The 13,701-nt window shown below is 48.3% G+C and overlaps 1 protein-coding gene across 1 annotated transcript in view; it reads right to left on the reverse strand.

Moving 5' to 3' along the window:
* The window catches only part of ZHX2 (zinc fingers and homeoboxes 2), a 144,210-nt gene extending 130,783 nt beyond the window's left edge, over nt 1-13,427 (reverse strand). Inside the window, exon 1 of the mRNA XM_081070161.1 lies at nt 12,869-13,427. The gene's annotated coding sequence lies outside the window, so the exon portion shown is untranslated. The remainder of the gene's footprint in view (nt 1-12,868) is intronic.
* Nucleotides 13,428-13,701: the final 274 nt, after the last annotated feature.

A 13,701-nucleotide genomic window follows, 5' to 3' on the forward strand; every position in this document is an offset into this window, starting at 1 on the left:
TATAAAAAGTGTGTATGTGACCCTTCAATTTTCTTTTCCTCTGCTCCAACAGCCTAAAATTGTGTCAAAGGACGTGGCTACCAAATGTAGGCAGCCTGCGCCCCTAAGTCATAGCTTGGAAGAAAGCTACCTGGAAGAGCTGTTATTCTTCAGTGCACTTGGTGAGCGTGAACAATAAAACTTGCAGTGTTGAACCACTAGGATATTGAGGCTTACTGGTCACTGCATCATGGCTGAGCTTAACCTGACTACCACACACCTCGTTTGATGACACTTCACTGTATTGCACTGTACTTTGTTGCATATTTTTACAAACTGAAGGCAAGAACCCTCCACCAGCAAAAAGCTTACAACTCTCTTTACTGCGATACTCACTTTATTGTGGTGCTTTGAAACCAAACCCACAATATCTCTGAGGTAGGCCTGTGATCACTCTTCAGTGCCGATTCCAGAAGGTTCATGCACATTCGTCACAGAATGGCCAGTTATTGTCTATTATTTAAGTCTCTCTCTCTCCCTCACACACACACACACACACACACACACACACACACACAATTGAGATGTCAACAAGACCAGTTTTCCTATCACACAAGCTAGCCCAGCAAGATTGTTAAGATTTACTAAATTTGACCATCTCTCTCGAGACATGTATTTTTTTTTTCTTCCCTCCCCAGAAGAAAGAAAAATGGTGACAAAACTGCAAGAGGACAAGTATCTTGAGAATGAGAAGCTGTATTAGTGCCAAGAAACACCTTTTCAGGGAAAGGGAAAAGATGCTCCTGTTACTAATTCTAGTCGTGCAACCTTTCATAAGCAAATCTTGAACTCTGGAAGGGGGTACAGAGCAAAGGGGTGGTGTTGCACTTGCTAAGGCACTTAACACAGAATCTTAATGCCCTTTATTTAACACTCCAGCACTGTGATGTGGCAGGTACCTGGGCTCTGACGTTACTCAGACCTGGCTCTCAATCCCAGCTCAGCCATGTACTGTGTAACTCGGGCAAGTTAATTTCTTGAAGCCTCCATTTCCTGATATGTAAAATGGGTATAAAAATTTCTACCAAGCAGGGTTGTCAGGTGACTTAAATAAAACAAGGTGGCGTACACAACATGCTTGGTTCAATGGTTGGCATACAGCAGGCATCCAGTTTGTTTCCTTCCTCTCTGTACCACGTTTAGAGTTTGTTCTCAAGTTCAGACTCAGTCAAAAGAAAGCTTAATATTGGAAGTAGTAGTAAGAACCTGCAAGAATACCGTGACATTGCTTTCGGTGCCACAAAGAAAGGGGGAGACAGTGTTCTTAAGCGGAAACAAAGGGTAAAGCCAAGTCAGAGAAAGGAAGCGGATTCAGAGGCCAGATATCCAGACGAGGCAGCAGGGCTGGGCTAGGGAGGCAGGCAGACTGGCAGAGTCTGGCTAAGAGACCTTGAACCTGGGACAAAGCCAGACTGGGACCGGAAGCTTCCCTGACGGCTTCTCGTTACACAATGGTCCAGTGACTGTTCTTCCAGGTGGTGGCAAGTACCTGCCACCAGGGGCAGTGGCGAGCAGCAACTCTTATTTCCCCGAACTTGTGCCCATCCCGAGCACAGGCTTCCAAACAGACTCTGGTGAAAGGGTCCTTTACTTCCACATAACCATCCAATCACTTAAAAACGTTCGTTTTGAGCCTGCTCAGTGGGCCAGCCCTGTGCTGGGAACATGGAGACAAAGAAGAAACTCTCCCTTGGGGTCGGGGGGCGTTGAGCAAAGTTTTTCGGGGAGACAGATGTGCAAACAGATCAAAACGCACATGCTACGATTTCTAAGGGGTTATTTCCAGGGCACATTAGCCTCTCAGAGAAGAGAGCAAGTATTCTGTAGCAGGAATGAGGGGGGTTTGATAAGTCTGGAGGAAGAATCTTTCTGGGCAGAAAGACCTACATGTGGAAAGGAATGAAAAGGGAGAGAGGATGACACATCTGGGGTTCAGGGTTCAGTCTTGTATGGCTGAAGTGTAGGGCATATGGCAGAGGGGAAGTGGTTATAGCAAAATATGCCTGGTAGGTAGAGGTTAGCTCTCGACTCTGACATATTCCCCACCACTTCCTACCAACCTACACTTCACCCCCTCACTTTTCTATGCTACCTGAACAGCCCCTAAAAGCATTTGGGTTTATGACTCCTGGGCAACCTGTGATCCGTGGAGGTTTTTAGGAGGCTAATGAAACACGGTCAGATCGAGTGTTTTAGAACCACACGTCAGCGGAGTTGAGGCAGGGAGAGAATGGTGGCCACGACATGTATTCCCGCCAATAAGATTTTCTCCTGTCCTCTTATTGGAAAAAAAAAAACCAAACATGCAAAATATCAACTCCGAAAGAGTGTCTGCATAACTTCTCCCTCATATTTCAACACACACCAATTCTCTCTGTTGTTCAATTCTATTGATCAATTAAACAGCTATTTATTGAGCAACTACTCAGCCAGAGCTAGGTGTTCAGGTGGCAGAGGGTGGCGGTGGGGACATGGGAATCAAAACGTAAAGCCCCAGTGTCCAGCACGCCTGAGTCTTGTCATGGCACCAGCACCTGATACCGACGCTGGACAGAACAAGACACCAGGCTTCTGAGACACACGGTGACCCTACAGCACAGACCGCCCGTGTTTGGGTGTGTCCGCAGGTGTGTGCCAGGCATAGCACGTGCACAGGGCTTTGAGTGCACCTCCCTGAAGGTCTTAATACCTTTGGACCTGTGGTTCTACCAGCAACCCACTTTCCCCTGAAAAAGGACCCCAAGCTTCAGTTATTAAGAGAGGAGACCATGTAAACCGTGGGCAAAATCAAAGTGGCCTTTGGCTGAACTGAGCAAGAAAGCTTCATCATTTCTATCATTTTGTAACTGACACGTATCTTCTATATCCAGAAATCTTGACGTTGATTCCCCAAATCTTCTACCATGCTCAAGCAGTGGCCTGGCCCACAGTTTGTGCCCTATAGACCATACTTGGTACTTCTTATTATGCTCAAATACATATCTGTTGCTCAACTGAAAGTTGCCTAAAGGACCTCAGGGTTCCGTTACTTGGGGAAAGTAAACTGGGCAGTCACACTAGTGATTGCGTATCCCTTCGGGACGTATGCCTGCCCATACAGGACTCCCCATCAGCTACTTCTGGCTGCAGCCTGCTTGTGGTGGATAAAACTGCTCTGGTCTCCGATTCCACAGACCTGTATTGGAGTTCTGACTCTGCCCTTCACACTATCTGCTTGGCAGGGTTGCTATACAAATGATTTGGGCTATGGTGTGAGGGTGGAGCCTGTACACAATTGGCATTCCATAAACTGGAAAAAACAAACAAACACAGACCTATCCATGAGAAAGCCCTCCGTCAAGCCCCAAAGGCATGCCCAGTTTTGCTGTTATCCTCAGCATTGGCTGGTGGCTTGGCCACTAGTCAATGGAGAAGGAGCCCCAGGTTCCCAGAGGGCAGGAGAGGGTAGTGTCGTGTGACTGCCTGGTTTCCAGAAACCTTGGACAAAAGACTTCCCTACTCTGTACTTCTTCACCTATTAAGTGGGGTAACATAGTCCCCATCTCACTTAGGACCATCATGAGCTAACCCACAAATTAGCGCTCAGCAGTGTGCCTATGATGTCATTCGGAGCTATGACATCATTGAGTTGCTGCTAAGTGCCAAGTGACTGTGATCTCCCTGAGGGCAGGGCCGTTGTTTTCTTACTCTGGCAGGTGTTCAGTGAGTGTTTGCTGACTGGACAGAGACAAAGATGTGGAGGAGGGAGGGAAGGTACTGGGATGGAGCTGGTTGCTCAGGGAAGGCCCAAGGAAACAGAAAGGCCTTAAGCTAGACTGAACAGAAGAGGAAAAGCAATACTCTGCCATACGATCATTAACTTTGGGCAAATTCCCTTTCCTCTCTGAGACTCAGTTTCCCCAAGCTGGACGAGGTGATCCCTAAAGTTTCTTTCAGTTAGAACATCCTACTAATACACCACGTTGCTATTATTCTCATCCCCACACGTCCTTCTCTGGAGATCTCAGAGGACATTAGACTTTTTACCAGGAGACCCACAATACCATTTCCAAGAGTCCTGAAGTCAGGCCATATCCAGTCTCAGCCCTCAGTCTTTGGAATGTCTACCATTAACCCAGTGACAGATGCAAACAGTCTCTTCTCTGGTTCTGTGCACCCAAGAGCCCTTGCTTTTGGAAACAATGTGCATCTTCCAGCTGTCTTGAACTGTGTGGCTCAGGGAGAAATCACCATGTGCTCAGAATTAATTCTGTAACACAAGGTCCCCCCTGAAAGAAAGTAACAGGCCATTCTGCAAGACAATGGAACCTCAGTGCTCCCTATTAGGGCAGGTTAGGTGAGGGCCTGTGCTTCTCTCCCTCTCCCCTGAAGCCACCACCAGCCCTTCCCCAAAATTTCTTGGCCAAGGGGCAATCTCTTTTTCCAGCTTTCAGCTGTTAGTTCATGTCCCTCCATTATCCACCCTTACCCCCTGCCCCACAAAAAAGCAAAGACACACCGCATCCCTGAGAGTGCTGACATTCTAGCCTTTCCCTTCCCCCTCTGGGCCACCACCCACCGTAAACAACTTCGCCATGACATCCAGCTCTGACCAGGCTGTGTGTAAATATCTTAAAGGAGCTGTTTCCAAAAAGTGAAGGGGATACATTTTTAAATGTCCTCCTCCACAGGCCAGGAGATTGCATGGGGGCTCTGGGTACACCCAAGGGCTGGGAGAGCCTGAGATGGCTTTGTCGTTAGAACAATTCAACCCAGTCTTGTATTTTAAGAACAGCAGGAAAGTAATATCAGCTGAAAGGAGTTTTCTGTGCGCTATTTAACTAAATGGCTCTATAGCTGGAAAAAGCCATAAGCCGACGTGTTATGATTCATGGGCTCCCAATGACAATGATCCTCTTTTATTGTATAAAAACAGCAACACAGCCATTCTCCACCCTCCCAAAGCCTGCTCGCTGTAACCCCTCCCCCCAGTGGCTGGCAAAGCTGCTCAGCATCTTGAAAGTAGCATCCAGATTCTTCTCTGTCTCCAACTTTGCAGCCTTCAGTCCACTGGGATTCCTTCTCTCCAGAGCCAAGGAGAGGATGGAGAGGGTGCAGTGCCCCCTGGAGAATGTTCCGTTACAGACACTGATACAGGCTTTAGAATTGTCTTTGGGGAGGGTGGGTGCTAAAGATAACCGGCACAGATTTGGATTCTCTTCTGTTTGGACTAAGCTCACACACACACACACACACACACACACACACACATATGAGTACACACACATGCATGCACACACGTACCTCTACACCGTGTTAGCAGAAAAGCATTCAAACTATCCCGTAGCACGTTCCAAAACTGTCCTCTCTCTCCACTCTTCCTTCCAGGCTGGGGCGGGGCTGGCCTTCAGATGACTTCAGAAAGATCTGATGACAGCGAAGACCTTTGGAATCAGACTGATCTGAGTTTGAATCCTACTCGGCTACCTTCTCTTCGTGACCTTGGGCACGTACCTAACCCCTCTGAGCTTTGAGTTACCGTTTTTAAAACGGGGCTATATCACTGCTCTCAGTGCACCCCTCATGATCAGACGGAGTGATATAGTCAAGGGAAAGTGTTTGGCAGCATGCCTGGCACATACAGAGAAGTGCCCCCTTGGCTGAGGTTTCGCTTTCCGCGGTTTCAGTTACCCACAGTCAACCATGGTCCGAACATATGAAATGGAAAATTCCATACATTTTAAATTGGGTGCCATTCTGAGTAGTGTGACAAAATCTCGTGCTTGTGTTCAAGTCACCCTTATTTTACTTAACAAAGCCACAGTCACATAACTTTTATCACAGTATATTGTTATAATTGTTCTATTTTCTTCTTATTGTTGTTGTTAATCACTCACTGTGCCTGATTTATAAATTAAACTTTATCATAGGTATGTCTGTATAGGACAAAACAGTACAAATAGGGTTCTGTAGTTTCTGAAGATTCAGGCATCCACCTGGGGTCTTGGATTGTATTCACCATGGATGGGGGGGGGCGACTACTGTAATAGGTATTAAGTTTTGGGGAGCTGTTGCTGCTCTTAAGATGGCGAACACTGTGTATTTTTGGTGTGTCTGGGTGTGTAGGAAGCTTTGTATGTGTTCGATCTCACCAGCTAGAGTGGACAGGCTGGGAGTGGGGATGGGGAGATGGTTGTGGGGTCATGAATGTCTGCTCCACGGAGGAGTGCTTTTCTTACCTCTTTCTGCAACACTGATTTAAACCGTCATGTTTGCACAGCCCATGCATGAATGCTGCCTCCTCCTTAATTTAGATTTCTGGGCCTTCCTCGGTTTTCTGCAGATGGTTTGGAGCCCAGAAGCTGCAGCGGTAGGCATCTGCTCAGGCCAAGGAGAACCTGTAGCCCAGGAACTCCATTTACCTCTTCCCCGTACCCTCTGGACAGCAGGCTCCCTCTCTCTACCACACAGTATGTTCCGGGCCTCCAACAGGGAGAATTCCCTCCCACAGAAGGCGCTCACTCCATGTGGCCACTCTCTGAGGCCCCAGCCATCTATGAACCCACTTCCCACACTGATGTTGACAGCAAATGGTTCCCAGGCTTTTGCCAGTTTCCCCCTGCAAGGTAAACTCCATGTGGCTTTAAACTCAGGAAGGTGAGCCCAGCATGCACACCCCACTTTTCCATCCTAAACCAAGTCTCTGCACCCCTAAAATATACCATAGACCTCGTACAGCAAAGTGAATGCCTGGGTCACAGTCTTTAATATCGATCCCCCACGGATCAATAGCACAAGCATTTCATTCACTGCAGATTGTAAGTGTTAATACTATCGCAGTGAAATACTGTATAATAAGATTTAATCTCTCCATTCTGTGTTTCTAGTACTGGGGGACTGGAGAGGGGTAGAAAGAGGAAGAAAGGGAATGAACTCTGGCTTTTAACAGGGAAATTGTCTGCCAGGGTGTAGAGACAGCTGTCAGCAAGGAAACTGGTTCTGGCTCTGGTCATCTCCATTCCATTTTAAAGTTTGGAAACTGATGTACTGCTCTCCCTGGGGGTCTGTTACACACACACATGCATGCATGCATGCACACATCAACACACACAGACACACAAACACCCATGCTCACGCCATTGCCAATCAATCCCTCTTAAATACATGACTGGAAGCCTAAGAACAGGAAACAGATTGTGGGTGGATGTTCTTAAAATCACAACCCATTCAGTGTAGAGTGGGGGCCTTAGAGAAGGCTGGAGGAAGGGCATTCACTGGAAGGGAATTTTTATTTTTCAGTTAAAAATGAAACTACTTTATCAATACTGAAAAACAATGTCCACTCTATTGTCTACCACAGAAACATGTCAGAGCCGAGTATCCTTCCAGAACTATGCCCTCTGGATTTGACCACGACACAGCTCGTTATTACCTGAACACTCTACCAGGCTCTCCCTGCGACAGTCCGGGAGACTGCATGGGTGCATGAGAGTGGAGGCAGGACAATGACAATGAGATGGGGACAGTCTAGGTCTCGGAATCAACAGAAAAACTCTATGCACGTTAATTACTTAGCACCTGAAGGATACAATAAAGTCACAGCCTAGTGACAATGATGAGATGGTGGTGGTGATGGTGGTTTATAACAGGTAACATTAACTGAGCACAGTTCTATGTATTAGGTGTTTGCTAAGCCCTCTTATAAATTTCTTCTTGAACTTCACAAGAACCCATAAGGCAGCTAGCTGCTAGAATGATCTCCAATTGTGAGGGACGAGGAAACTGAGGTTTAGAGAGCTAAGAGGCTGAAGTCATAAAGCTAATTAATTGAGCAGAGAATCAGGGATGTGGGTCCTTGCAGGAGGAATCCACTGAGAGAAACCTAACAGGAACGCCCTCCGAGGGATTCTGATATCATCCCCCGATTTAAAACAAAGGTGAAGGGGCATGCCCAAAGTTATTCTGCTAATGAGTGATGAAGTTGTGGGATGACCCAGGAGCTCGAGGGAGAAAGGCAAGTATAGTGTTTGGGGAGTAACTGGAACCCCTTTTTACCGATTTCAGTTCCACTGAGTTATAACAAAAGCAGAGCTAGTTACCTCCTGGAAACAGCTGACTAACATTGGGTTAATTTTGGATTCTTATTGGCAGGACCTGAAAGAAAATCTTCCCACCATCACTTACTTTCTTATTGTATGCTATCTCCTTTTTGCCCTTAAGGCAAAACTGGTGCCCTGGTCTGAAACTTTCCAGAACTCATTTTATTTCAAATAAGAACCAAGCTGATTTCTCTCTACAAAGCCTACCGCTGTCAGTCTTCCCTTCGTAAAACACAGGACATTCCCTCCTCAGCAACCTGCCATGCTTCCTAGTACCTGTAGATTAAAAGCCAACTTCCTCCACATCCAACCCCAAGTCTGAGGTCATCTCTGCACAACCTTCCCTGCAGCCCCTCTCCACCTCTCCAGGATACACACAGCTCCCATGATGCAGTTTTCATTTTGAATATCTTTCTTTCTCTTCTCATCTTAGGCCACACACACTTTATCTGCCAACTCAACAGCTGTTCATTCACTCCTACCTTGTAAGTTGAACCCAATTTGTTCACAGCAGCAAAATACCTAACTGAAAATATTTGACTGCCCCTCCCTGGTAGGATTGGAAGGCCAAGTGGCACAGTTCTGGCCAATGAGCTAAGGACAGAAGTCCCTCAGAGATGTGTTCCTTCCTAGATGTAACAGTAAAGCCACACGAGGTAAACACTCTTTATGTCTGACTCATCACACTTTCTCTTTCCTTGAATGCAGATATGAGGCCTGGAGATGCAGCAGCCATCTTCCCACCATGAGACCATAAACCTGGGCCAAAGGTCTCTACTCCACAGATGGAAAGACAGAGTGGAAAGACAGAGTCTAGATTCCCACTGGTACAACCAAGACATCGTCCCACCTGCCCTTCTTGTTGTCTGACACAAATGAGCCCCCATATGGTGAAGTTGCCAGTGGATAGGATTTCTGTTGCTAGGAGCTGAATGTAACAATGTCTGATACACCTCCAGACACTGTTCCTCACCATTTATGGGTCAATTCAGATGCTACCTAGGATATCCTCCACAGGTCCTTCCCTCAGAGCAGAATAATCACGCTCTTCATTGTGCTTCCACATAGCAGTTACTTTTCTCAGTCATAGCCCTTATTTAATTCTGCTTGATTTGGCCCTAATGAGTGTTTCCCTGCCGGTCTGCTCAAACTCCTAGAGGGTAATAGGGCTCTATCTCACCATCATCTTCGTAATGTCTGGAGCAGTGCCCTGCATTGGAGGATGGAATGCACGTGGCACCTCATTTATTAGCTGTTTGGTCTTGGGCCCCAAGTTAGAGACCCTCTCTGTATCTCTGCTTCCTCGTCTATAAAAAGGATAGAAGGAGAGTGCTTACCTCACAGGGTTGTCACAAAGACAAAATAGTTTAATCATACGCACTTAGAAGAGTCCCTAGCATATAAAAGTGCTTAACGATTGCAGGCTCTTATTAGTGTGATGAATATTACAGTTGCTGAAGCAACAAATACATCAACGCATAGTTGGTAAATAAGTGAATAAAGGAATGAAACCCAGGATGATTCCTATGAGTTCAGACCACAGGACAGTGGTCACTGTTCCCTCTTTCCTGCCCATCCCTAACCTTTCCCTTTCATTCTAACGAGGACTTTCAATATCCAGGGAGCTGCCATAATGGTGTATTTAAAGCTAAGGAGCCAGTAAAAGGCCTGGCTTCAAATGCTGATTTGACTTTTTGCTGTGCAGCATGGGGAAAGTTTCTTCACATCTCTGAGCTTCAGTTTCTTTAACTATAAACTGGGGATAGCAAAAATACTAATCTCATACGGTTATGGTGAGAATTAAATAATAAAGTGTTGTGCCTGGCATACTGAAATAGCAAGTGTTGGCAACTGTTATCACACATTGCCTTTATTTATTTAGTCAAATGCACAGCATCTCACCAAATAACAGCCCTTCCGTGCATGAGACACGGGGTGGAGTCACTTTTCAGCCCCATGAGGGCTTGTCAAGATAGACTGCATTTACATCAGGGAAAATACCCTTCCCGAGCGCCAACACACAGCTCTGTCATTTTGATCTTTTCCTTTAAATGGGGATTGTTTAATACACATCAGGTGCTCAAATGATGTCATTTCATCCAACGTCATGTCGTCCAACGTCATTTCGTTCTTACGTTGATGAAACAAAAATGATCGATTCCCAGCCCGGGCCACTGTCAGTGTGGGGTTTGCATGTTTTCCCCATGTCTTCGTGGCTTTCCTCCGGGGTTTCCTGTTTCCCCTCACATCCTAAAGATGTGTATATTAGGTGAATTGGTGTGTCTAAATTGTCCCAGTCTGAGTGAGTATGGGTGTCGGTGTGAGTGCGCCCTGCCATGGAAGGGTTCCTGCCTTGCAACCTGAACGACAGGAACCGTCTCTTGCCACCGGAGACCCCGGACTGGAATAAGTGAGTTGGAAAAATAATTGTGTTGCTTGTTTTAATTAATCTTTCTTAGGTGAATGTATAGCTCACATTTCTTTCAATGTTTAATATTAGAAGTGTTTTGGGTATTTCGAAGTTTGGTGATTTTTTTTTATGATCAGAAATAGGCTGTAGGAACTTAGCTCTTGATTATATCAATTAGCCTAGGGGCAAATTGGTTTTGTTACGCATCGTTTAGCTTAAAGCTACAGTTTCCACAAACCTATTGATGACATTGAAGACTTACTGTATTTGGTTTACCCTAAAACCCTGGCCTCTGGATTTCCTGTTAAGATCTGTTAACTTCAGATGCCATCAAACCTGGCCAGAAGGCACCTGTGCACAGAACAATCAAGGAGCGGAGCTTTTAAACAGCAAAGCTAGTCATTCCCACAGTTCACACGTCCAGTGATCGTCAGTGACACACTTCAATCTTACTTGCAGAATTTTTCCCCTTTGGCCTTCAAAGAAAATGTGTATACAGCTCTATATAACTTTCCCTTTAAACTTAAATCAAGCCTTTAGGTTAGTCCCATTCAAGCACTTGACAGCTCTATTAATCTATTTTCACTATTAAACATGCCATTTTACAAGATATTTATTCCACTTGGTCGTCATCCAAATGCTTTTTGACATTACTGCCCTGGGACTGAACTGCTTAAACTCAGTGCCCTCATAGATAGAAAGATACTGTTTGACAGAAATCTTGAAGAGCTCTCAGGACCTCACCCCCTTCACTTCAACAGGCATTAATTTCTGCTCTCCATAAAGGAGTGTGTGTGCATGTGTGTGTATTTTAAGAGGGTAATTGTGGGAGGTCTGAGTGAGCTGAGGATTGAAGGCATGGATTCCTGCCCCCCAAATCCTGCTCATCAGGGCTTGCCTCAGATCTGGGGAGATGCTAACTTGCAGGGAGAGGTGCTTAGCAGAGATTAGGTAGCCGAAGAACTCGAGGGCCTCAAAAGATCCCTGGGGCCCAAGCTGCGCAGCGTCTCTTTCCAATGGGAGCGGTCCAGAGAAAGTCATTATTCTTCCCTCTCCCTCCTCCCCAACTCCCGGACAAACACGAGGCCATCGCGGAACAGCTGAAGGCAGAGACCCCCACTGGCTTGGTAGCCCATCAATCAGGTGGAAGAAAGCCTGAACAAATCACAACTTGGCTTCCCTGTCAAGTTTTCTCCCCAGCCTAACAAACCACCCTCCTCCTGCTCGTCCACTGTCTCTGAGCACCGTACATCTACGAGGCCAAGGGGACTGTCCTGTGATGCTCAGTGGTTTCCAACTTTCCGCTCTTCTTAGTCTCCGCAGCTTCCTGCAAAGCTGCTGGGGAAAGGACAAGTTTGCAAAGGCGAGCCTACCAAGTCCTAGGGAAGCCACAAAGAAGCTGCCACACCAACAAAGATTAACCTCTTGTGGGGCAGACGCAGAGCGCCAGCTGCCGTTCCGGGGGCGAACATGGGCTGGGGCTGGTAGAGGCAGGCTGAGGGCGTGGGCCAGCCGGGGCGGACAGCCAGCCCGGGGACCCCGCCGTCTCCCAGAACCCCTCCCCACGCGGGTGCCCCGGCACCTGAGCGGGGTGTGGGGACAGCGCCACGCTCTGGCCCTGCCCGTGGCAGGTAGCTCGGGCGCCCGCCTGCGCCGCGCGCCCGCTGCCTGCAGCCACCAGGAGCTACGAGAGAGGAGAGGCAGCCTCAACCCACGGCGTCATGCTTCCTGCCACCACATTACGGCGAATCGTCACCAGGCGAGGGGAGAAGAGGGGAGGGAAGGGAGCACATACACGCAGCCCCCCGCCTGCCAAAACCCGCCGAGACGGGGCCACGTCCCGGTGGAGTCCCCGCGGGACCTGCCCCGTTTGCACAAAGCGCCGCAGTTGGGCCAAGAAGGGAGGGAGCCGGCCACGAAATAAATAAATAAAAAACAGAGTCGGGTCTACGTAACGCCCTGTCGAAAGCGGACGCCATATTTTTTTGTGGCTTATGTCGACATAGGGAAACGTAGACATGTTTTTTCTCCTCCTCCTCCTCTCGGGCTGGTTCCCATTTATCCAAACTTGTAATCAAAACTCTTAAAAAAAAAAAATCTCTCCCCCAGCCCGGCTCTTCTTATTTCCTCCCTCCCGCAAAAAGAGCCTGCACCCCCCTTTCCGCACCCCCCCTCCCTTCCGATCACAAACCCGGTTAAGTCCCATTAACAACACATTTTCGGAGCCGCGGCGACGGCGGCGGTGGGAAAGTTGGGCTGGAGTGGCCGGCGCCCGGCGTGCGGGGCTCGGGGCTGGCGGCGCCGGGCGGGGGGTGCGGGGCTCCGAGGCGAAGTTTCTTACCTGCGCCGGGGCTGGGAACGCGGGGACCCGGGCTGGGAACGCGGAGACGCGGCACGGGCGTTCCAAAATGGAACTCTGCTGGCTGCCCCCACCCACTCCCCACTCCCCACCGGGCGCCCTGTTCGGGCTCCGTGGGAAAGAGGGGGAAAGCCAGCCCGCCGGACAGACAGACAGAACAAGCCCCCGTACGGTGAACAGTGGTCAAAATTTTTAAAAGGAAAAAAAAAAAAAAGAAGGAAAAAAAAAAAGGGGAAAAAAAATGTCTCGATCAGTGGGGAATCTACGCCAAAACCCACATGATCTGTAACGTCAGCATGCGTATTTGCATACGATACCACCACCCGAGCTGCCACCCCGGCTCGGGTTCCGCAGAAAGTTACAAAGTGAAATTCAGCCCCCTCCGGAGACGCCGGCGAAATGTCATTTTCAGGCGGGAGCTGGAGGTTGGGGCGGGGGGGTGGGGGACGCTAGTCCTAAAGGCGCTGGTTACTAGCCAAGGTTGGGGGTGGGTGGGCAGTAAATTAACTTAAAAGTCTGGGCCCAGTAACGGAGTCGGTGGAATTTCTGTGCGGGGAGGGGGGGAGGCGTGAGCGAGATCATTGAATATTAAGCACGACTCGGCGCGGCGGCCGAGGCCGAAACCTCCCGGTGCAATACCCATTTTCTTTATGAAAAGTTCAAGGTGTCACTGATGAGCTCGACAAACTGTTGATCCTGGACCACGTGGAGTGGCGGACTGAGGACCGCGGGGCGCGGCTGCCTGCCTGGAGCGGGGTACCCCGCGTCTCTCCCGCAGCGAGAGGGGCTGCGCGCGGGTGGGGCTGCCACGCGCC

The sequence above is a fragment of the Rhinolophus hipposideros genome (genome assembly GCF_964194185.1).
Source record: "Rhinolophus hipposideros genome assembly, chromosome: 13".
NCBI classification, from domain to species: Eukaryota; Metazoa; Chordata; class Mammalia; order Chiroptera; family Rhinolophidae; genus Rhinolophus; species Rhinolophus hipposideros.